This window comes from Danio aesculapii, chromosome 7 (genome assembly GCF_903798145.1).
Source record: "Danio aesculapii chromosome 7, fDanAes4.1, whole genome shotgun sequence".
Classification (NCBI taxonomy): Eukaryota; Metazoa; Chordata; class Actinopteri; order Cypriniformes; family Danionidae; genus Danio; species Danio aesculapii.
Window position 1 is genome coordinate 72,243,038 of NC_079441.1, and position 25,000 is coordinate 72,268,037.

General features: G+C 36.7%; 1 protein-coding gene across 1 annotated transcript in view; it reads right to left on the minus strand.

The window, feature by feature from the left end:
* Window positions 1-10,881, minus strand: part of LOC130232524 (multiple PDZ domain protein) — a 123,738-nt gene extending 112,857 nt beyond the window's left edge. Inside the window, 1 exon segment of the mRNA XM_056462476.1 lies at window positions 10,799-10,881. The gene's annotated coding sequence lies outside the window, so the exon portion shown is untranslated.
* Window positions 10,882-25,000: the final 14,119 nt, after the last annotated feature.

Below are 25,000 nucleotides of genomic sequence, written 5' to 3' on the forward strand. Positions count from 1 at the left end.
AGACGATAACCGTTTGTAAGGTATACCGCGGTTTGGAAAAGGCAAGGTTTTAACATCGCCAACATTTTGTCTGCTATACTGTTGCTGAGGTATGTGATGAGTACGATTTTTTTTACCTTTTTTCTGTTTTTAGGACAACAGTATCTCCAGCAGAAAAGATATCCAAAGATGCTGTTTTATATTGTAAAGAAATCAGTGTTTTTGAAACGAATGAAGACAGCAGAAGTCAGTGAGTTATTTGATTTATTTAGCCTGACATGTTTACTGTTACAAAATCCTTTAAATGTTTCTAAAAATAAAATATTTTGTGCTCAAAGGGGAAAAAAGTTTTTTGTTTTTCACCCAGACCATTAAAACAAACAGATTTTAGAGCAGTGATCACAATACAATGAAACCGTGATGTTTATATCCAAGGTTATCATACCGTCAGAATCTTATTCCTGCCCATGCCTATATGAGATATGCAAGTCCACTAAAATGATGGACGTGATGCTGAAAACGTAAGCCCTGCTCACTCTGTGAGATTTCAGCAACAATTTTGTCATCAAATTTGGGAAATCCTAAAAGATTCCTGAAATCCTGGGCTAAAATCGGTGATCTTCGATCGTTGGTTTGACATGTTCACAGACAGCCGCTTAGTGCTTGCGATCAGATTTTTCCTCCGATGTAGTTCTGACGGTGTCAGAGATTTCAGAAACTTTCCTGCTGTGTGACAACAGCTGCGATGAGCGTTAATCCAAGAACCAATAGGAGCGCCAAATCTCATGACAGAATCTATACGACAATTCATAAGACCACGAGGAAATGTCAAAACCTCCTGGTTTTATCATTGAGACCTGCTGTATGTAAAATACCTCTACAGATTGTTTACGTTTGCTGTGAGGAATCATTTCAGAACGCAGGATAGTGAAAGTGTCACGGGTGGATCACGTCAAACTCCAGGGGAGTTTTCTTCTGTGTTTGGTGCATCTTTATTGACGTTCAGTCTGACATTATGACAGCTGAGATCTTACAGTGTGACATGGGAGCTGTTCATAAAGTCTGACATGCTAGAATCATTCAGGATTATAGAAAATCTCACAGTGTGAGCCGCCTTTAGTTGACAAAATCCCTTCTGCTGTCTAATTGATAGTCAAAGGGTCTTTTATTATACCTTATTAGAAGACTATCTAAAATAGTTGATTTTGATTGGTCAGTCGGGACATTCCAATGTATGTTATTCCCAAATAACAACTGCTAAATAACACAGACTGGATGTACTTTATTCCTAACTTAGTAACAATACAAGTATATTGGAATAAGTAATATAATTCAACACATGCATATATTAATTCATTAATTTTCCTTCAGCTTAGTCCCTTTATTCATCAGGGGTCGCCACAGTGGAATGAACCGCCAACTTATCCAGCATATATTGTTTTACACATTTATTGTTTTATTGTTTTGCCCTTCCAGCTGCAACCCATCACTGGGAAACACCCATACACAATCATTCACACACACGCTCATACAATTTGGCCAATTTAGTTCATCAATTCCCCTATAGCGCATGTGTTTGGTCTTGGGGGGGAAACCGGAGCACCCAGAGGGAGAACATGCAAACTCCACACAGAAACACACACTGGCCCAACTGGGGCTCGAACCAGTGACCTTCTTGCTGTGAGGCGATCGTGCTACCCACTGTGCCACCGTGCCACCCCTGATATAATTGTAATATCACCAGATGATTTGAACAGCTCTATTTGGACAGATTTCGTTTAATTAGATCGACTGGGAACATCAAGTCTTACTATGCAGTGCTTCTGCATAAATTATAGTAAATTACAAGTAAAAATAAATAAATAAGCACTCCTTTATGATTTTCTAGGGAGTTTAACAGTATTTAAGTACAGAAGTTGAACAATCAAATGTAAAATAACATGCTCATCATGATGTAAATACCTTCTTGTTGTGAGGTGACAGAGCTAACCACTGAGCCACCGTGTCGCCCTTAATAAAATTGAGTAAATCCAATTAATACTTTTTTCAGTGTATGTAAAACTAAAAAATTTATTACGATAAACATTTCATTCCATGTTAACAATATATAACATCATACGGTACCACCCAGCCCAAAATAAATAATACTATATCATTTCTAGGTTGTCGAGTTTTAATCAGTGCATCTGCAGTCTTGGTCATGTGACTCGTGGGCAGACAGGCTTTGATGGTTCCCATGGCACTACAGTGAAAAGCTGCCATTGTGGGTTTAAGCACAAACTAATGTGAGCTTTTATCATCACTGGCCACACCGGGAGGAGGAGGAGATGTGAAACAGCCCAGCGTGTGTTCAGATAAACTTCACCTATCAGAGGTCTGGACAGCATCTGCAGTGTGTGTTATCAGAGAACTGATATTTCTAGAGACGCTCTGCTGGTTCTGACGGGTCAGCTGCAATCACAGTAAAGTACTGTCAACTAAAATACTATAGTATTCATTCATTTTCCTTCGGCTTAGTCTCTTTATTCATCAGAGGTCACCACAGCGGAATGAACCGCCAACTATTCCAGCATATGTTTTACACAGTGGATACCTTTCCAGCTGCAACCCAGTACTGGGAAACCATACACACTCATTCACTCACACACTACGGCCAGTTTACTTCATCAATTCCCCTATATAAGGCATGTGTTTGGACTGTGGGGGAAACCGGTGCACCCAGAGGAAACCCACGCCAACACTGGCAGAACAAGCTAACTTCTCACAGAAATGCCAACCGACTCTGTTGGGACTCAAACCAGCGACCTTCTTGCTGTGAGGTGACAGTGCTAACCACTAAGCCACCGTGCCGCCCTGTGTCCAGAATCAAAATGGCTAACTGAATGAGCACAGTATTAACTTAAGACTGACTGGTGTACTCTCCTCTGCTCTAAATGCCCTCTACACATTAGCCTGACTGCTGTCTTTATACGGGCTAATGCTCTTACGTGAGGATTAACTTCGTCCTGTGACGCTTCCCTGCAGTTTTAATTAATGTTGGCGGTGACATCTAGAGCAAGAAGCTAAACAAGATGATCAAGTCTTTCCTTCCTTCACATATACTGAAGTCTGGTCCAAGGGCGTAGGGTTGCACTTGACATAGGTGGGGACGGGTGAATACAATATATATATATATTTATATATATATATATATATATATATATATATATATATATATATATATATATATATATATATATATATATATATATATATATATATATATATATATATATATAGCTATTAATTATTTAACTGCTATTAAAATATATTATTAATTAATCAAATTGCACATGCTACTCTGAGAGATGAGGAGAACTGGCAGGGGTCATATACTTTTACATGTAGCTGTTTATTCTGCAGTTAGTTTTCAGGGTATGTTATGCACAGAATATATCAGTCTGCTATAATGATAGACTGTGTTAAAGTGTGGAAAACACGAGCATTAACAGCATTATCATGATGGACTCATTCAGTAGCGAACTAGAGTTTGTGACTTACACTTTTCGCTGAAATAGCTCCTGATGTCCACCTTTTTTCCCCATTCTCACTTGCGTGCGTCACACACCTTCACACACCTTATTCTTGCACGTGAAATTCACCAGCACAATTTTGGCGCTTGTTACTTGTATCTGATCTGAGAGCAGCTACAGCCTCTCACGTGACAGCAGGGAAAGGCACAGCCAATCACAATGATCATATGTGTTGGGGGGGGAGTGGGGGGGTGACCCGAGGAGAGAATGTGATTTAACCCTTTCTGCATGTTTAGTTTATTAATGACAGCGCAATTTTTTTTTTACAGTGAATTAAATTGTTGGTGGGGACATTTTAATAGTTGGGGGATATTGGTGGGGACGTGTCCCCTCTGTCCACCCTAAATCTACGCCATTGGTCTGGTCGCATAATGCTACAAGAACAGGAAAACATGCAAACCATTTCTGAAAACAACAACAAAACGTGCATGCAATAAACCCCACCAAACACAGATCAATACTCATTCATTCATTCATTTTCTTTTTGGCTTAGTCCCTTTATTAATCTGGGGTCGCCACAGTGGAATGAACCGCCAACTTATCCAGCATATGTTTTATGTAGCGGATGCCCTTCAAGCTGCAACCCATCACTGGGAAACATTCACACACACTCATTCACACACATACACTATAGACAATTTAGCTTACCTAATTCACCTTTCACAATTCACACAGGAGCACCCGGAGGAAACCCACGCCAACACGGGGAGAACATGCAAACTCCACACAGAAATGCCAACTGACCCAGCTGGGGCTTGAACCAGCGACCTTCTTGCTGTGAGGCGATTGTGCTACCAACTGCCCCAGATCAATACTATATTAGCAAACGTTTTAATACTCTGCCATTGTGTAATGAATGCAATATCCCAGTGTGTTGTCACACAGACGTCGCTGGCATGTTCTCTGCATGTTAAATACAGCCCGTTCCCTCAGCAGCTGTTGGAAACATTTTGGTCTGATAAAGAGAGCAAAAAATGGTCACCAGACTGCTTCAAAACTCCACTATTTGAGACCACATTACAGACATTAAGTAAAGATGTAAGATAAATGAACTCACTGACTGACATGACCACCAAAAGGATGAACGAATACTGCAAATAAACACTGAGTCACAGAAATGGGTCTTATACGCATTCATTTTCCATCGTTTTACTCATCAGGGGTCGCCACAGCGGAATGAACCACCAACTTATCCAGCATATGTTTTACACAGCGGATGCCCTTCCAGCCACAACCCAGTACTGGGAAACATCCATACACACTCATTCACACACATAAACGACGGCCAATTTAGCTTCTTCCATTCACCTATAGCCAGGAGCGGATTTATTGATTTGGGGGCTCTAAGCAATTCCAGCCAAGGGGCCAAACAGTCTTAAATGCACTCGTTTTTTAATCTTATTACATATTTAATGATTTGTTTCCTCAAACTAAAAAATAATAAATAAAGTATTTTGTTTTTAAAACTAAACCTTTACCTGATTTGACTGCTGGACTGCTCCATGATTCAGGATGGGGGACAAATTTGTGTAATTGTAATTACATTGTATTTGTTGGACCCTTACTATACACCAAAACAATGTTATACATAATTTATAGGTATAATTTATACTTCTAGGCATTTATTGGGGGCCCCATGGAGATTTCCTGTCGCCAAGTTGTTTTTTCTGTACAAAAATGTGTCGTATTTTATTGTAAACCTGCAATCACTGTTTAGTTACAACTCTGATTTACAAATCAGCGTAGATCTAAAATATTTCATATATTTGTTGGCAGAATTATTTTCTTATACTTTAGTAATTTACATTTATTTTCGGACACAAAATCTAAATGTAGTTTCGCTAGTTTAGTTTACAAAGGAAAGACATGTAAAATAATTTATTAGGAAGTTACTAGGAACTCAAATAGTGTTACCTCAGTGTAAACCTTTGATTTATTTACAATTTATTTACCCCCCCTATCCATCCATCCATCTATCTCTTTTTTTTTCTATCTATCCATCCATCCATCCATCCATCTATACCATTCCATCTATCCATCCATCCATCCAAACCATTCCATCTATCTATCTATCTATCTATCTATCCATCTATCCATCCATCCATCTATACCATTCCATCTATCCATCCATCCATCCAAACCATTCCATCTATCTATCTATCTATCTATCCATCTATCCATCCATCCATCCATCCATCCATCCATCCATCCATCCATCCATCCATCCATCCATCCATCTCATTCCATCTATCTATCTATCTATCTATCTATCTATCTATCTATCTATCTATCTATCTATCTATCTATCTATCTATCTATCTATCTATACCATTCCATCTATCTATCTATCTATCTATCTATCTATCTATCTATCTATCTATACCATTCCATCTATCTATCTATCTATCTATCTATCTATCTATCTATCTATCTATCTATCTATCTATCTATCTATCTATCTATCTATCTATCTATCTATCTATCTATACCATTCCATCTATCTATCTATCTATCTATCTATCTATCTATCTATCTATCTATCTATCTATCTATCTATCTATCTATCTATCTATCTATCTATCCATCCATCTAAACCATTCCATCTATCTATCCATCCATCTCATTCCATCTATCTATCCATCCATCCATCCAGCCATCCATCCAACTATCTATCTATCTATCTATCTATCTATCTATCTATCTATCTATCTATCTATCTATCTATCTATCTATCTATCTATCTATCTATCTATCTATCTATCTATACCATTCCATCTATCTATCTATCTATCTATCTATCTATCTATCTATCTATCTATCTATCTATCTATCTATCTATCTATCTATCTATCTATCTATCTATCTATCTATCTATCTATCTATCTATCTATACCATTCCATCTATCTATCTATCTATCTATCTATCTATCTATCTATCTATCTATCTATCTATCTATCTATCTATCTATCTATCTATCTATCTATCTATCTATCTATCTATCTATCTATCCATCCATCTAAACCATTCCATCTATCTATCCATCCATCTCATTCCATCTATCTATCCATCCATCCATCCAGCCATCCATCCAACTATCTATCTATCTATCTATCTATCTATCTATCTATCTATCTATCTATCTATCTATCTATCTATCTATCTATCTATACCATTCCATCTATCTATCTATCTATCTATCTATCTATCTATCTATCTATCTATCTATCTATCTATCTATCTATCTATCTATCTATCTATCTATCTATCTATCTATCTATACCATTCCATCTATCTATCTATCTATCTATCTATCTATCTATCTATCTATCTATCTATCTATCTATCTATCTATCTATCTATCTATCTATCTATCTATCTATCTATCTATCTATCCATCCATCTAAACCATTCCATCTATCTATCCATCCATCTCATTCCATCTATCTATCCATCCATCCATCCAGCCATCCATCCAACTATCTATCTATCTATCTATCTATCTATCTATCTATCTATCTATCTATACCATTCCATCTATCTATCTATCTATCTATCTATCTATCTATCTATCTATCTATCTATCTATCTATCTATACCATTCCATCTATCTATCTATCTATCTATCTATCTATCTATCTATCTATCTATCTATCTATCTATCTATCTATCTATACCATTCCATCTATCTATCTATCTATCTATCTATCTATCTATCTATCTATCTATCTATCTATCTATCTATCTATCTATCTATCTATCTATCTATCTATCTATCTATACCATTCCATCTATCTATCTATCTATCTATCTATCTATCTATCTATCTATCTATCTATCTATCTATCTATCTATCTATCTATCTATCTATCTATCTATCTATCTATCTATCTATCTATCTATCTATCTATACCATTCCATCTATCTATCTATCTATCTATCTATCTATCTATCTATCTATCTATCTATCTATCTATCTATCTATCTATCTATCTATCTATCTATACCATTCCATCTATCTATCTATCTATCTATCTATACCATTCCATCTATCTATCTATCTATCTATCTATCTATCTATCTATCTATCTATCTATCTATCTATCTATCTATCTATCTATCTATCTATCTATCTATCTATCTATCTATACCATTTCATCTATCTATCTATCTATCTATCTATCTATCTATCTATCTATCTATCTATCTATCTATCTATCTATCTATCTATACCATTCCATCTATCTATCTATCTATCTATCTATCTATCTATCTATCTATCTATCTATCTATCTATCTATCTATCTATCTATCTATCTATCTATCTATCTATACCATTCCATCTATCTATCTATCTATCTATCTATCTATCTATCTATCTATCTATCTATCTATCTATCTATACCATTTCATCTATCTATCTATCTATCTATCTATCTATCTATCTATCTATCTATCTATCTATCTATCTATCTATCTATCTATACCATTCCATCTATCTATCTATCTATCTATCTATCTATCTATCTATCTATCTATCTATCTATCTATCTATCTATCTATCTATCTATCTATCTATCTATCTATACCATTCCATCTATCTATCCATCTATCCCATTCCATCTATCTATCCATCCATCCATCTATCTATCTATACCATTCCATCTATCCATCCATCCATCCATCCATCCATCCATCTATCTATCCATCCATCCATCCATCCATCCATCTCATTCCTTCTATCTATCCATGCATCCATCCATTTATCCATCTATCTATCTATACCATTCCATCTATCTATCTATCCATCCATCCATCCATCCATCCATCTACACCATTCCATCTATTCATCCATCCATCTATCTATCCATCTATACCATTCCATCTATCTATCTATCTATCTATCTATCTATCTATCTATCTATCTATCTATCTATCTATCTATCTATCTATCTATCTATCTATCTATCTATCTATCTATCTATCTATCTATCCATCCATCCATACATCTCAAATACTCATTTTGGATCTATAATTTAACCCTCTACCGCATGGTGTTGCCATATGGCAACATGATACTTATGTTCATTTCCCTGCCACTGTTTCTTTAAGACGAATATTCAGTTTTTTTGTAGGAAAGAGAAGACCTTAGTTTAGCCAATGATGTGCTTTGGTTAAGTCACATGACGTGCAGTGCTTTTCTGTGGAGTGATTTCTGACAGACTGCCGTTTATTGTGAGTAGTTGCTGAATGCAAATGTCGATTAGTCATATGGTAATGGCATTTGCATTAAGGATAAAATCAGATTTTAAAGGCAATACTTTTGATTAGATATGAATACAGGGAACAGTGTATTAGTGAGGACTGTCATGTTGGTAAGTGAAAGAAGAAAAGGACAGCACTGGCTCTTCCTGCAGATGAAAGTGAGGATGAGATGGGTTTTACTGACCATGAGAATGATGCAGATTGGACATTTGATAAGAGCAGTGATGGAGACCGTTCAGGTAAGTTAGCTCAGAGGCAGATATGACAGGCGTAGTGTAGTATATGAGCAACTCCAGCATTATAGATGTGACTTTTGCAGTAAAATCTCAAAACATAAATCGACAGAGGAAGTATTGTTAACATTATATTGAAATATTTCTTTATATTTTTTAAAACAACTAGCCACAGAGTTGTGGGAGCAGAAAAAAAATCAATCTGTAAACATTTTCTATATTTTAATATTGAAAATAAACATGAGTTATGGGTGTGACAAAAAAGTGTGCAAGTTACAGTATACAACAGTGGTGGGCAAACTCGGTCCTGGAAGGCCGGTGTCCTGCATAGTTTAGCTTCAACTCTACTCAAACACACCTGAACATGCTAATCAGTGTCTTCAAGATCACTAACTATCTATAAGCAGGTGTGTTTGATCAGAGTTGGAGCTAAACTGTGCAGGACACCGGCCCTCCAGGACCGAGTTTGCCCACCTCTGGTATACAGCATACTTTTGTAGAAATTCTGTGAATTAAACGGCACAACCCAAAAGAAACGATGCTAATCAAAAGGATAAGAGTCGGATCACTATAAAACAAACATGATTGATTTTATTTGAGTTTACATTTTTGCATTTATGAGGAACAAGCTTCGTTATGGATGTGACATCTCTCTGTTATGGATGTGTGACTTTGGTAAATCAAATATAATTGTTCGAAAACATTGACAGAGACATTTTTGAGTATTTTAAAGCACTGCAAAATACAAGCCTACACAGAAAACAAAGAAACGGTTTGGCTATTTTGGAGGAAACTTAATTTTTGTTCATGGCAACAACTCATCAGAACATTAGAAGACACTCCAACACCTGACAATAATGGGTCAGATGAGGGAGACATCCAAAACATGAACTGTTGGTGTGCCTCCAGGAACAGGGTTGGGAAACAGTGCAGTAGAGGGTTAATGTCAAAATGCACTATAAAAACTGCTAAATTTGCATGATTTGTTCGCATCATACTGATTTAGAAGTATCTAAATTTTATCATGCTGATAAGAACAATCAATAAAACGCATAAATTCACATGCATCTTTTTTACATTGATTCAATTCATGTCTCACACATCTCATGCTCGTCACTGACACACTCGTCTCCTTGGTAACCAAGTACGCTAACTTTAGCAACAATTGTTGCTGCTGGTGTAAACTGTCACAAGTGAGGTATACTTTGAGTATATCGATAGTTAGAGTAACTTGATTTGTTTAATTCACTCTTTGATCGAATCATCTTTCATTCAAATGCCTTAATTTATACAATGTAACGCAAATATGGATCTAAAATAAAGTAAAACAACTAAATCCACATTGAGTGCATCATAAAAGCATGTAACATGTTCATTATGTAGCATAATGTTTCCTAAAAGTGCGTGTTTGGGACATCGGTGTGTCAGATAACGCGTGTCCCGTTACTCGCTGATCTCTTTGTGTCCGCAGGCCCGTCGGGAATAAAATCCGCTTTTCCTACCGAGAAGCGGTGAAGCAACAGGCTGCTGAGGCGAAAAAAAACGACGGGAAAAGTTTACAAAACGGAGTAAACGGAGTACATGAAGCGATGTTAGTACACAGACACTCGAGCGGCGGTTATCAAAGCATCGATGATGCGCGCGCCACATTGTTGCATTCCAAGAAAAGCGCGAACTGTTACAATGTATCCGAACATCAAAGACACCGCGGCGAACACGCAGAATGCGGAGTTCTGAAGAGAATTACTTACATGAGCGGCGGGAATTCGACACAGGACGAAGACTGTCCGGTTGTGTTGTGTTAAAGATGGGCGCTGTGTTTGAAACTGGAGCCGCCCCGCACACACACACACACACACACAACCCACTCACACAGAGAGTCCTGCGCCGCTCCGTGGCTGCCGTGACCACTGAACTCCTGTAAAATTAAAAACCTGACCTGAAAACTGCCCTGTAATAGATTAAAACAGAAGCCTGAGGCACTTTTATGTCACTTTTAATCAAATGGCCGATAAGCGGGAGCATTTGTTGTTATCATGGCCGCTTGTTGAACTCGAAAACATTGATAGTTCACCAAAACTGATAACACTGTCATCACTTTACTTACAATTTACTAGTTCCAAAGCTGTTTGAGTTTCTTTCTTCTGTTGAAGACAAAATAATGTGTTTTGAAGAAAACTAGAAACCTGTAATCAGCGACTTTGTATTTGTTTTTCCTATTTTATTTGCTTGCTAATACAGAAGAAATAAACTTAAAATAAAACTTTTAAACAAAATAAAGAATTCAATTTTTTGAGTGAACTGTGCCTTTAAGTAAATTATTACTTGAAGGGGTTTATACTGTACCTTTTAAGTATATATACAATTTAGTCATTTTGCTTCGTTTACAGTTGCCACTTTAATCTTTACAATTATTCCAGTGGGTGAAGTGTACATGTTTGGATTAACGGAATATAGTAAACATTGATAATTCACAAAAACAAAACATTCTGCCATGATTTACTCACCATTTACTTTTCTGTCTGTTGAACATAAAATAGGTGTAATTTAAAGTCTTTCTATCTATCTATCTATCTATCTATCTATCTATCTATCTATCTATCTATCTATCTATCTATCTATCTATCTATCTATCTATCTATCTATCTATCTGTCTGTCTGTCTGTCTGTCTGTCTGTCTGTCTGTCTGTCTGTCTGTCTATCTATCTATCTATCTATCATCGTCTGTCTATCCATCCATCCATCTATCTATCTATCTATCTATCTATCTATCTATCTATCTATCTATCTATCTATCTATCTATCTATCTATCTATCTATCTATCTATCTATCTATCTATCTATCTATCTATCTATCTATCTATCTATCTATCTATCTACCTACACCATTCTATCTATCTATCTGTCTGTCTGTCTGTCTGTCTGTCTGTCTACCTACACCATTCTATCTATCTATCTATCTATCTATCTATCTATCTATCTATCTATCTATCTATCTATCTATCTATCTATCTATCTATCTATCTATCTATCTATCTATCTACCTACCTATACCATTCTATCTATCTATCTATCTATCTATCTATCTATCTATCTATCTATCTATCTATCTGTCTGTCTGTCTATCTATCTACACCATTCTATCTATCTATCTATCTATCTGTCTATCATCGTCTGTCTATCCATCCATCCATCTATCTATCTATCTATCTATCTATCTATCTATCTATCTATCTATCTATCTATCTATCTATCTATCTATCTATCTGTCTGTCTGTCTGTCTATCTATCTACACCATTCTATCTATCTATCTATCTATCTGTCTATCATCGTCTGTCTATCCATCCATCCATCCATCCATCCATCCATCCATCTATCTATCTATCTATCTATCTATCTATCTATCTATCTATCTATCTATCTATCTATCTATCTATCTATCTATCTATCTATCTATCTATCTATCTAATAATCCTAAAAAATAAGTAACAAAAAAGTCACAAAAAAGAATAATTTCAGACATCACTCCTTAAAAAAACAATTGTACAATAACAGGAAGAATATTTTAATAATCTAAAGTATGTTTTGTGTAATGGAAAGACTCCAAAGATACTAAAGTTTTTCTAGGGTGCTTTATTTTTATTTCAGACTCTTATTCTACTGTATAAACTAGTCTAAACAGTTCATGTCACAGGGTTACATTACATTTTGAATACATATTTTTACAGGATGTTTCCTCCAGTGATGAGCATGTTAGCAGATGTGACCTGCACATATAAACACAAGAAAGCCAGCAGGACCATTCATCAAAGACGTGTGATTGGACATGATGTTCCTGTTATTAATTTCAGTGTCAGAATGACTAATTATTACATTGAGGGGCAATATCATAACTAATTAGGCTCTCTCTCCCTCTTTCTCTCTCCTAGAACTACTTTAAAAATCGATTCACAGTCCACTCACACATCATGTTACTATACACTTTCAATCAGTGGCACGTCATAACCTCTTTTATTATCTGTGATTTTTTTTAGGAGAACTCATAAAATGCCATTTAAGATATTACAGTTTTTCTCAGTCGCTTTGGGACAGTTCTCAGATCAGAATTGAAATTCTCAAAACATCATTGTCAGTTGTGCACATTAAAAAAGCAGCTTCTCATTTCTTTGAACAAGTTGCAAATGCATTTGTACATCCATGCAAATCAATTCAATTCAGTTCACCTTTATTTGTATAGCGCTTATACAATGTAGATTGTGTCAAAGCAGCTTCACATAGAAGGTCACAGTAAATAGGAACAGTGTAGTTCAGTTTGTAGTGTTTAAGTTCAGTTGAGCTCAGTTTAGTGTGGTTTAATAATCACTATTGAGAGTCCAAACACTGAAGAGCAAATCCATCAATGCGCAGCTCTACAGATCCTGAACCATGCAAGCTAGTGGCGACAGCGGAGAGGGAAAAAAACCTTCACTAACGGCGGAAGTGAAGAAAAAAAACCTTGAGAGAAACCAGGCTCAGTTGGGCACGACCATTTTAATTTCTCCGCTGGCCAAACGTCTTATGCAGAGCTGCAGTCTCAGTGGCGGAGGCTGGAAGCTGGCCTCAGCGAAGACTCGTCTGTCTCTGGAGCGTCACAGGAAACAGTCTCATGTTCTCCACTCCTCCATGACCACCACAGTAGCTGCTCAGGATACGGCCTGGTCCAGGATATGGAAACCTTGGTTCATCTCGTCGTTGGTCTTGGATCGAATCAGTGACTCTGCATAGTCTGAGGGCCTCGGGAAGAGTATCCCCAGGTGGAAATGGAGAATAAAGAGAATAATTAGCATAGCTGCTGTTCACAGTGTATATCAACAAGATGCATAACCTGTGTGGAAGCCCGATAAGTGGTGCACTAAGTGTATGCTTTACTGAACAGATAGGTCTTTAATCTAGTTTTGAATTGGGAGAGTGTGTCTGAGCCTCGGACGTTATCAGGAAGGCTATTCCAGAGTTTTGGAGCTATAAATGAGAAGGCTCGACCTCCTTTACTCGACTTTGCTATTCTAGGTACTACCAGAAGCCCTAAGTTTTGAGACCTTAAAGAGCGAGTTGGATTGTAGCGAGACAGAAGATGCAAATAATTACGCACAAATAAAATAGGTGCTCTTTCCTACATTATCAATTGCTTATGTCATGTTGATCAAAGTGTATTATTTTGTTCTCTATCTGCACAGTCCCACCCCCACAACATTTAATCATTTGTTCATGACATGTCTTAACATGCAAAATGGCTGAATAAGTTGTCAGAATATCTTGTCATAATGCATTTTTCTATACATTTCCTTTAGACTTTGTTTTCTGTTTTGTAAATCTGTCTACAATTCACCCAGCTGAACCTTGACTTTTTCTAAGGTGCAACTCAAAGGAGATTCCTACTGCATGTTCAAATTTCTACTTTTGTTTTGTTTTTCTTTGTGCTGTGCAGTGCTGTCTTTTCCTTTCTGTATCACAATGACACGATCTGCCAACAAAGTACAGTACAAAGAGCAAAATATATATATATATATAGCCATAGTTTACATCAGACACCCCTCCAGAGTACACAGTTATATTGACAACATGACTAAATCATTTGACTGTCTTATCCGCACACAATGACACAAGGACTTTTCATTCTGATGGCACTGACACATTCATTGATACAGAAATGTAGTTCTGAGAGATGAACCAAGGATTTTGAGCAAGGCTTTTGCAGGCAATCCATGGTGTTTTGCTATTTGCACATGTTGTTTTGAGAAATGCACTCACTGTTTTGCACAATTTCAATTCTGATCTGAGAAATGTACCAGAGCGACTGAGAAAAACTGTGAGAAGATATTTTGAAAAATGTTGATAACCTGTAACCATTGACCATTAACTATTTGACAATTGACTTTCACAATATTTGTTTTTACCCTACTATGGAAATCAGTAGTTACCCGATTTTAAACATTTTTCTAAATATCTTCTTTTGTATTCATTGCAATGCATCAAATATGATCCAGTAATGAATATCTTTGTCATATCTTTATGTCATATCTTTATCATTCATTACAGGATCATATTTGATCCATTGCAATGAATACAAAAGAAGATATTCAGAAAAATGTTTAAAATCATGTAAGTATTGATTTCCATAGTAGGAAAAAACAAATATTCATTTGTTCCTTCAGCTTAGTCCCTTAATTATCAGGGAGGCATTACAGCCGAATGAACCGCCAACTTATCCAGGAGATGTTTTACACACCAGATGTGATTCCAGCTGCATCCCAGCAATGGGAAACATCAATACACACTCATTCACACATACACAACAGCCAATTTAGTTTATTCAATTCCCCTATAGCGAATGTGTTTGGACTGTTGGAGAAACCGGAGCACCCGGAGGAAACCCACGGCAACACAGGGAGAACATGCAAACTCCAGAAAGGAACGCCAATTGACCAGCCAGGGCTCGAACCAGCTACCTTCTTGCTTTGAGGCGACAGTGCTAACCACTGAGACACTGTGTTGCCCTTGCCTTAAAATTATTGAGTAAATTCATTATAAATTAAGTAAGGCAATAGATTTACTCCCCTTTTTAAAGTAAACACTTTTTACAGTGTGGTAAAATCGTCTAAACACTTTTCACAGTGTATAGGTGCAGATATTGAGTTCTATTACTTTTAATATATGACCAGTTACCAGGAAACTGTATTCATTCATTAATTTTCTTTTCGGCTTAGTCCCTTTATTAATCCGGGGTCGCCACAGCGGAATGAACCGCCAAACTGTATTCAGTTTTTACAAATGAAGATGTCCCCAAAAGTATGTCTTGTCAGATTTATTTGACTTCTGTGGTGCTGAGACACCTGGAGAAGGGCTTGAGAGACGGATTTGTCCTTTGCGCTCACTCTTTTACAGGATTAGCGTCTCCTCTCTGTACCAGTTGTGACATTTTGATCAAATCAAATTAAGTGACAGTGCGGCTGAGGGAACTCAAAGTTAAATGCATAACAGTTCCTTTAGGGGCTATAAAAGCACCTCTTCAGATCACACACACACACCATCCAAGGCTCAGTGGAATTACTGTACATGACTTAAGCTATACATTTCTACAAAGCCTAAAATATGCAATATTTATTTCGCTGCATGTTCACAAACAAGCAATGCATTGTTTTTCCATTGCAGAAGTTAGATTAATAAACAACCTGTCTAAAAAGCATTCATATTGGTTCATTTTTGCAAAACATAATGAATTGTTTCCGGCAAGTGCAGCAATAGCTCTGTTACAGTGGAAAATAACAATGCAGCTACGCTAAACTATACCATAAACCTAACAGATGGTGCGAGCAAACGTGAGATAAAAACACATTTTTTACCCAGGCAATTCATATCACAGGATTAATGCTGTGGGTCGAGGAACTACAGCACAAGTTTACTACCAGAAGAGCCGCATACTGCACATTTACAGTTTACAGCCAATGCTCTACATTTAAGGGCACCTATGACGACAGTCATCTTTTGTAAGCTGTTTAGACAGAGCTGTGTGTAGTACGGTGTGTCCACAGTCATATTGGAGTGATATAAACCCAACAAGTCTCTTATTTAAATTTCCTGATGTTAAAATAGGATCTAAAACCCTCCCATTTTGAGGCCCACCACAACTTGATGTAGGAGTGCGGTTTCCCCGCCCACTGATTTGATTGACAGCCGCGTATTCATATGTCTCTGCGTATAATCATATCAACAAGACAGAATGTGTGCAAAGCAACTGGGATTAAAAGATCTGTTCAGCTCTCTGTGATCATCCAGCCTGATCTCACGAGAAAACATACGTATTTTACGTTTCGTCAGTTTAGTGGCTAATTCGTATGAATTCGTACGAGTTCAGTCGTACGAAATTGTACGATTTTAAAAAGGAGGCGTGGCACCTAACCCCACCCCTAAACCCAACCGTCATTGGGGGATGAGCAAATCGCACTAAATTGTACGAATTAGATCGTACGAATTCGTACGAATTAGCCACTAAATCAAAAAGTTACGAATTGCCGTGAGATTGTGTTGGATCATCAGTCATCATCAAATTTGATCAAGATCAACTTTTTTAAAACAGTGCATGTGTGTAACGAATTACAGCGATTTTAGAGTCTTCATCACCACAGCCACGTAGTGTCAGTACTATTATAAAAGAAGACGCTTCAGTCCCGGGTTGTGGACGTTAAATCAGGTTTATTTGTACATTAACATAACGGGTGTCCATACAGCAGTGGATATTAATGCGTATTCTGTCACATTTGTCATGCAAAACAGTGCAAAATGTGTGTGTGTGTGTGTTTGTGCGTGAACTTTGTAACGACACTGTGTGTGACTCATCATTGCAGAAAGGCTTGAATTCACTCCACAACAAATATATCAAGTCATTATTAGGAAAGTTCTTACTGTAGTATTTCTCACCAACGTTACGTGAGATCTGCCTCCTTCATGTCTGTCACTGTGCTGTTTATCTGACGCAGCCGGAGATTGATAAACACTCTGACAGGCATGTGTGAATGCTGCGTGGGGAGAACTAGCTTTAAAGGCACAGGCAACAAAAACAGCTACATGGTGGTTAAGAGCAGAAATGTTCTGAAAGGTATAATAAATAACCTGATGGGTGTTTTGAGCTGAAACTTTACAGACACATTCAGGAGACACAAAAAAACTTAATCTAGAAAACTAAACCTAAATCTTGAAAAAGGGGTCAAATAGGCGGCCTTTAAGTGTTTTGAGGCAATGCAGGTTGTTTACTTTATCAAACATGACAAATAAGATAATCTAACAAACTATTAGCTCAAACTGAAGAAGAAAACATATAGGGAAATTTAATATATGGACATAAATAAACAATTATAGCTAATATATTTCAGCATATATGTGCATATTAGTAATTCCAATCATTGAAAAAACATACAGTATAAGTAAATTGTTGTTTCAATCGCCCTTTAAATACACAAGAGATAAGCAAGCGAAAACAAGGAGCAGGTGAACATAATGAGTAAACCATGGCAACATCAGAGAAGTGGGAACACGGGAAACTAGATGGTCATATATTACTTTGTGGGTGGCACGGTGGCTTAGTGGTTAGCACTGTGGCCTCACAGCAAAAAGGTCGCTGGTTCGAGTCCCGGCTGGGTCAGTTGGGATTTTTGTGTGGAGTTTGCACGTTCTCCTCATGCTGGCATGGGTTTCCTCCGGGTGCTCCGGTTACCCCCACGGTCCAAACACATGCGCCATAGGGGAATTGATGAACTAAACTGGCCGTAGTGTATGAGTATGTGTGTAAATGAGAGTGTGAGAATGTAAAACATATGCTGGAATAGTTGGTGGTTCATTCCGTTGTGGTGACGTCTAATAAATAAGGGACTAAGACAAAGGAAAATGAATGACTGAGTGGATGTATTACTTGATCCCATCACTGATGTCAGACGTGAGTACACATGTTTTAGCAGAATTATGAAATCTTTATCAGCAATATATCTTATACCTTCATCTTTTAAAGGGATAGTTCACCCAAAATACATGATCTGTCACTCATCACCAGTCACAAACATGTTTGAATTCACCTCTTATGTTGAACCCAAAAGAAGATATTTTGAAATATGTTGGAAATCGCTGACTTTCATGTTTTTCTTACAATGGAAGTAACTAACCAGGTTTTTAACATTCTTCAAAATATCTACTTTTGAACTTAACAAAAGAAAGGAACTCATATAAAGTTGTAACCACTTCAAGGCAGGCATTTTTTGCATGAACTGTCCTTTTAACAGCAGACCTTATTTCAGGCATCTAACCAAAAAGCATTTCAAAAAAGCACTGAAGTCTGAGCGATGGGTTTGGTAGTTGCCAAAATGATTTTTTATTTGCCAAAGTGCACCTGCAGCCAGGGTTTAACAGCTTCTAAAAGCGCACCTGCATTTTTCCTTTAAAAAAAATCAACAGGTAGTCTCCAAGAACTGTTGGTGGTAGCGCACACTACAGGAAAAACTGGGTCATTTGCCTCCCATGGCATGTCATTTGACTATAAACGTGACTGTAGATCATTTTAGGAGCCTTTTTTGCACTGGCTTGGCTTGAAGAGTGATGTGAAGCGGTTCTGCCAAAACTGCGATATGTAGCAGCAAACATCCCTCATTAAACCCCTGCTGACGACTTACATTAATCCCTGATGCAACTGTAAATTCTTGGCCTCGCAGGCAGTGTAATTAGGAATTTATAAGTCTCCAACACCCATGCAGTGCTGCTACTCGTATAATCAGGATTTTTCAGATTAAACTGCAAAGCTTTCTAAACTGCAGCTGTGTTGGGATAGCCAGATTTGGACCACACCATGGAAAAATCGCTGTTATTGCAGAATGGCTATTCAGTTCTATCAGAGACAAACACATTCCTTCACATTATTTCACCGTTGGAGCTGAATGATCAGTGGATCTCCGAGGAGTCTAACAAAAGAGAAGGCTTTCCATCCATTTCTTTTAAAGAGTGTTCATGAAAATAAAAGGTCCAGGATCAATGGAAATAGTCTATATTTTGTGCATTGTAAAATACATTGCTCTAGGGTTGATTTGTTGTGTGTTTCAGATGATAAATCCACTAGAGGGCGCTGTCTACATTTCTGTGAATCTGAAATACCTTACTTGGGTTAAGTTTTGTTGTACATTTCAGATGAAAAATCCACTAGAGGGCGCTGTCTACATAGCTGCGAATCTGAAATACGTTACTTGGGTTAAGTTTTGTTGTACATTTCAGATAATAAATCCACTAGAGGGCGCTGTTTACATATGTGAAAATTCGAAATACGTTACTCTGGGTACGTTTTGTTGTACATTTTAGATGATAAATCCACTAGAGGCCGCTGTCTACATTTTTGCAAATCTGAAATACGTTACTCTGGGTACGCTTTGATGTACGTTTCAGATAAAAAATCCACTAGAGGGCGCTGTCTACATTTTTGCAAATCTGATATACGTTACTCTGGGTACGTTTTGATGTACATTTCAGATGAAAAATCCACTAGAGTGCGCTGTCTACATTTTTGCAAATCTGATATACGTTACTCTGGGTACGTTTTGATGTACATTTCAGATGAAAAATTCACTCGAGGGCGCTGTCTACATTTTTGCAAATCTGAAATACGTTACTTGGGTTAAGTTTTGTTGTACATTTCAGATAATAAATCCACTAGAGGGCGCTGTCTACATTTGTGAAAATTTGAAACACGTTACTTTGGGTACGTTTTGTTGTACATTTTAGATGAAAAATCCACTAGAGGGCGCTGTCTACATTTTTGGGAATCTGTAATACGGTACTCTGGGTACGTTTTGTTGTGCATTTTAGATAAAAAAACCAATAGAGGGCACTGTCTACATTTTTGGGAATCTGTAATACGGTACTCTGGGTACGTTTTGTTGTGCATTTTAGATGAAAAATCCACTAGAGTGCGCTGTCTACATTTTTGCAAATCTGATATACGTTACTCTGGGTACGTTTTGATGTACATTTCAGATGAAAAATTCACTAGAGGGCGCTGTCTACATATCTGCGAATCTGAAATACGTTACTTGGGTTAAGTTTTGTTGTACATTTCAGATAATAAATCCACTACAGTGCGCTGTCTACAATTGTAAAAATTGGAAATACGTTTATCTGGGTACGTTTTGTTGTACATTTCAGATGATAAATTCACTAGAGGGTGCTGTCTACATTTTTGGGAATCTGTAATACGGTACTCTGGGTACGTTTTGATGTACGTTTCAGATGATAAATCCACTAGTGGGCGCTGTCTACATTTGTGCGAATCTGAAATACATTACTCTGGGTATGTTTTGTTGTACGTTTCAGATGAAAAATTCACTAGAGGGCGCTGTCTACATTTTAATAAAAAATACAATACTTAAAAATAATAATATTTTGTAATTAATAAAAGATTAATAAAAATATAAACAAATAAATAAATATCCTGTGCATCTTGGTGGCGCAATGGAAAGCGCTATTGCCTATTTCCTCCGGGTGCTCTGGTTTCCCCCACAGTCCAAACACATGCACTATAGGGGAATTGAATAAGATAAAATGGCCGTAGTGTATGAGTGTGAATGCGAGAGTGTATAGGTGTTTCCCAGTGTTGGGTTGCGGCTGGAAGGGCACCCACTACGTAAAACATATGCTGGATAAGTTGGCGGTTCATTCCCCTGTGGAGACCCCTGATTAATAAAGAGACCGAAAAGAAAATGAATGAAATATTATTAAATTAAAATATACAGTTTTACAGTTTACCTTAATAATGACTGCAATTGGAAAAAATACTTTTTTGAACTTAAAATACTTTAAAAAGGACTTAAGTGCGTATTTATATGATTATTACATGATAAATTTCCTAGTCTTTACTTTTTGAAAATGATTAAATTGTTCATATACACTCAAAAAAAAATACTTTTGCTGCTTTTTTAAGTTTCTTATTTAAAATAAGCTGAAACAACACAATTTCTATGTTTTTTGTGCTAACTCTTATGTTCAATCCACTTAAATTTGTAAAAACAATTAAGTTTACTTAGGCAATTTGAGTTGGGAGAAATATGAAGGCATTGTGACTTTTTTACAGTGTCTAGTGATTTTATTTTATAGCATTTATGGTGAAGTTAAACTCTTTAATGTAAATTCTAATGTCATTTGTTATTCTATATGAACTTTAAATCTATTATAACACTACACTTAAATACTTTGCATGCATGTTAGTTAAAGCATGCATAATGGTTATTGAAACATAATATATGATTCCAAAAAAAAGCAAAGCAAAACTTTTAATATCGCATCATTACAAAGCATAATTTGTAAATCTATTAAAACACAGTCATGAAAGTACTCTAAAGTGCTTAACTGGATTATATCTCAGTAACATATTAACTGCAAGTGATTTTGTCAGAAACACACTTGTAGGATATGAAGTGTGCATTCAGTGCAATTACTGCACCTCTTTTCACAGGCGATTTCCAGTCTGTTTGCTTTGTCAGTAACCGTGTCTGTCACAGTGAAATTGTCTGTGTATATTAGTGACAAGTCCTTCTCCTCGAGCTCCGTATGAAGCTACAGACTCACACACCTTTATATTGGCTCCCAGCGTGGGTCACTTTCACCATTTGTTCTGGGTGAATGCAGTCAGACAGCTGTATCTCTCCTGCGGCTCATCCCCGAGCCCAAATTCTGCCTCAAATCGGCCATTCTGGATCCACTCTGCTGTTCACTTGTCATAACGAAAGAGACGGTATTAGGAGTGCTCTGTTGATGGAGCTTAATACAACACTGGCTCATTGGAAATACATACGTGTATGTGCTTCGACAGCTTGCACCAAAGCAAAACTCTCTTTTGGTGTTGGATTTTTGAGACTGACATTATTGCATATGCATAAGAATCTACACAGTTTATTATGAGCAGCTCTGCGTTAAATGATGAGTCCAATATCAGTCATAAATCTCAATAAATCCCATTGCATGATTCATTTTTGCATCCAAAAGTAAAACTCCTACAAATGCGAATGCAATAAAGACAGCTGCAGAAATAATATGATATGTCAAAAGAGGGCTTGTTCTGGAGCAAGTTGTTAGCTAATCTTCTCCACAATATCTTAAAGGGCACCTATTGTGCAAAAATCTAAATTAAACTGGGTTTAAACCCAATTGTGTGGTAAGAGTGTGTGAATATAAGCAGCTTTTAATAGTGAAAATGTAATAATTGTTTTGTTTATAATCAGACTTAATAGAAGCAGTCTGCAGAAACACTTTGATTGACATTCTCCCTTTGTACGTGTCATCAGAGGGGGAAAGCCCCGCCCACTAGTGACCATCTCTCCCTCATTAGCATACACAGCCCTTACCATTACAGTTTTCACCTGCTGAAGATAATGTTTCATAATAACTCTTGTTTTTCAATCTGCCACTATGCTGACACACAGGCATTTGTAGCTCCGCCCTCTTTTGAAAAGAGCACAATCTCATTTGCATTTAAAGCGACAGTCACCATAACACCACAATTAGGATCAAAGCCTAAAAGGGTCAGTTTAGAGTTAGACAACATTATTTATGTGGTATTTTGAGCTGAAACCTCACATACACACTCTAGAGACACTCCTAATTTACATCTTGTAAATAGGGCTATAATAGGTCCCGTTTAAAGCACATGTATTTTAATTTATAAATTTTTTAAAATATTATAAATGTCTAAATATTGATTTTGAAAAATATGATATTACATTTAGTAATTTAGCAGATATTTTTTTTATCAAAAAGTGATAGGTAATAGTTTCTAAAAGTTTATAATTAAATGGAAAGTTTAAAAAGTCATATTTATTGTTATTTTGTTAATAGAAATGCATCAAAGATCCATCAAAGGTGGGAAAAAAAGGAGATGCATCAATAGTGTGACTTTTCAGCAAAACATCAAATTAGACGTGCATCTTTCAATAATTAAACTACATTCACCGCGGGTCGTATTGACATTTTGGAAAACATTGCAGCAATTGTTTTGTGCTTCAGAAACGAAAGGTTGAAGGAGAAAGAAAGGTGAATATTTTCAGATGTGGAATGGTGCTGGTTGGTAATATCTCTTTTGGGAATATGACGACACACACACACATACGCCCTTCCAGCTGCAACCCATCACTGGGAAACATCCATACACCCTCATTCACACTCATCCACTGCAAGGTTATAATTTTTTGGATTTTTCATTAGTTTGTTTTTATTTCGTTTTGACTTTTTGTTTTCAAATTCAGTGAGTTTTAATTAGTTTTAGAGGCAGATTTACTAGTTTTTATTAGTTTCTATATTTTGAAATGATTTAGTTTTAGTTTAGTTTTTATTAGTTTCATTATTAGCTTTAGTTATTTTTCTAAATAAGGATATTTGTTAGGTGCAAGATTCAAAATCAATAGAATTAATATTGTATACTATTAAAAACTCGGCCATACATTTTTTGAAATCTGTATTTATACATGAACACATACATGATCGTCCACCAATACCATACCCATCCTCAACTTTAAATACAACAGCCCACAAGATTCAGCAGCCTTATGTATGTGTGCAAGGCTGCTCTGGGGTTAGATAAACAGTAGTAAAGGGAAGTTCAGATATTTAACGCGGATGTTTAGACTCAACATACCAAAATCATGTATTCAGCAAGTGTAATTTCAGGCAGTTAAAACATCACAATGATCTGAAAAATGTAAAGGTATGTAATGTAAAGTTTTGCAACCCAACTGAAGCATGATTCCCTTATATAAATTCCATTACGATTCCCTGTATTGAAATAAACTTACGTTTTTCACCAGATCCTCTCATTTAAGCCCTCGGTTTACACGCGGTGCTCTTGTTCAAGTTTAGTTCAGTCACAGCAGCCTGTCATGTACTGTTTGTGTTTGGTTCACTGAATCACGCATGCGCAGTATTATAGATTCACCACTTTCAAATTTGGCCTCAGTGTAACGTTACTGTTCTAATAACTAAATGAGAGTATGAATTGGATTATTTTGAGTCAGAGGTGGATATTAGGCGTCTAAAATGTAAGTAGTTTGTGGATAAGTGCTTACTGGAGACGCGAATCGTTTCAAATGATTAAGTTCGTTTTGGTGAACTAGTTCAACCGGTTCACTTAGAAGATCCGGTTAAAAAGATTCATTTGCGATCGCGATACATAAATAAAACCCATTATTGGGCAAAAATGTGTTAAAGTAATAGTTTTAAGTGGCTGTAATGTGGTCACCGTACTGCTGTGATGTCTACTCGTTTTTGTCGCGGGAGCAACAGCGAGGACTGACTGGAAGAGAACCGGATCGTTTTGGCCAATGGCAGCAGGACTACAGACTGCCGTAAGGGTCAAAAACCTGCAGCGCGGATTAGATTTACTTCTAAAAGGCTCACAGTA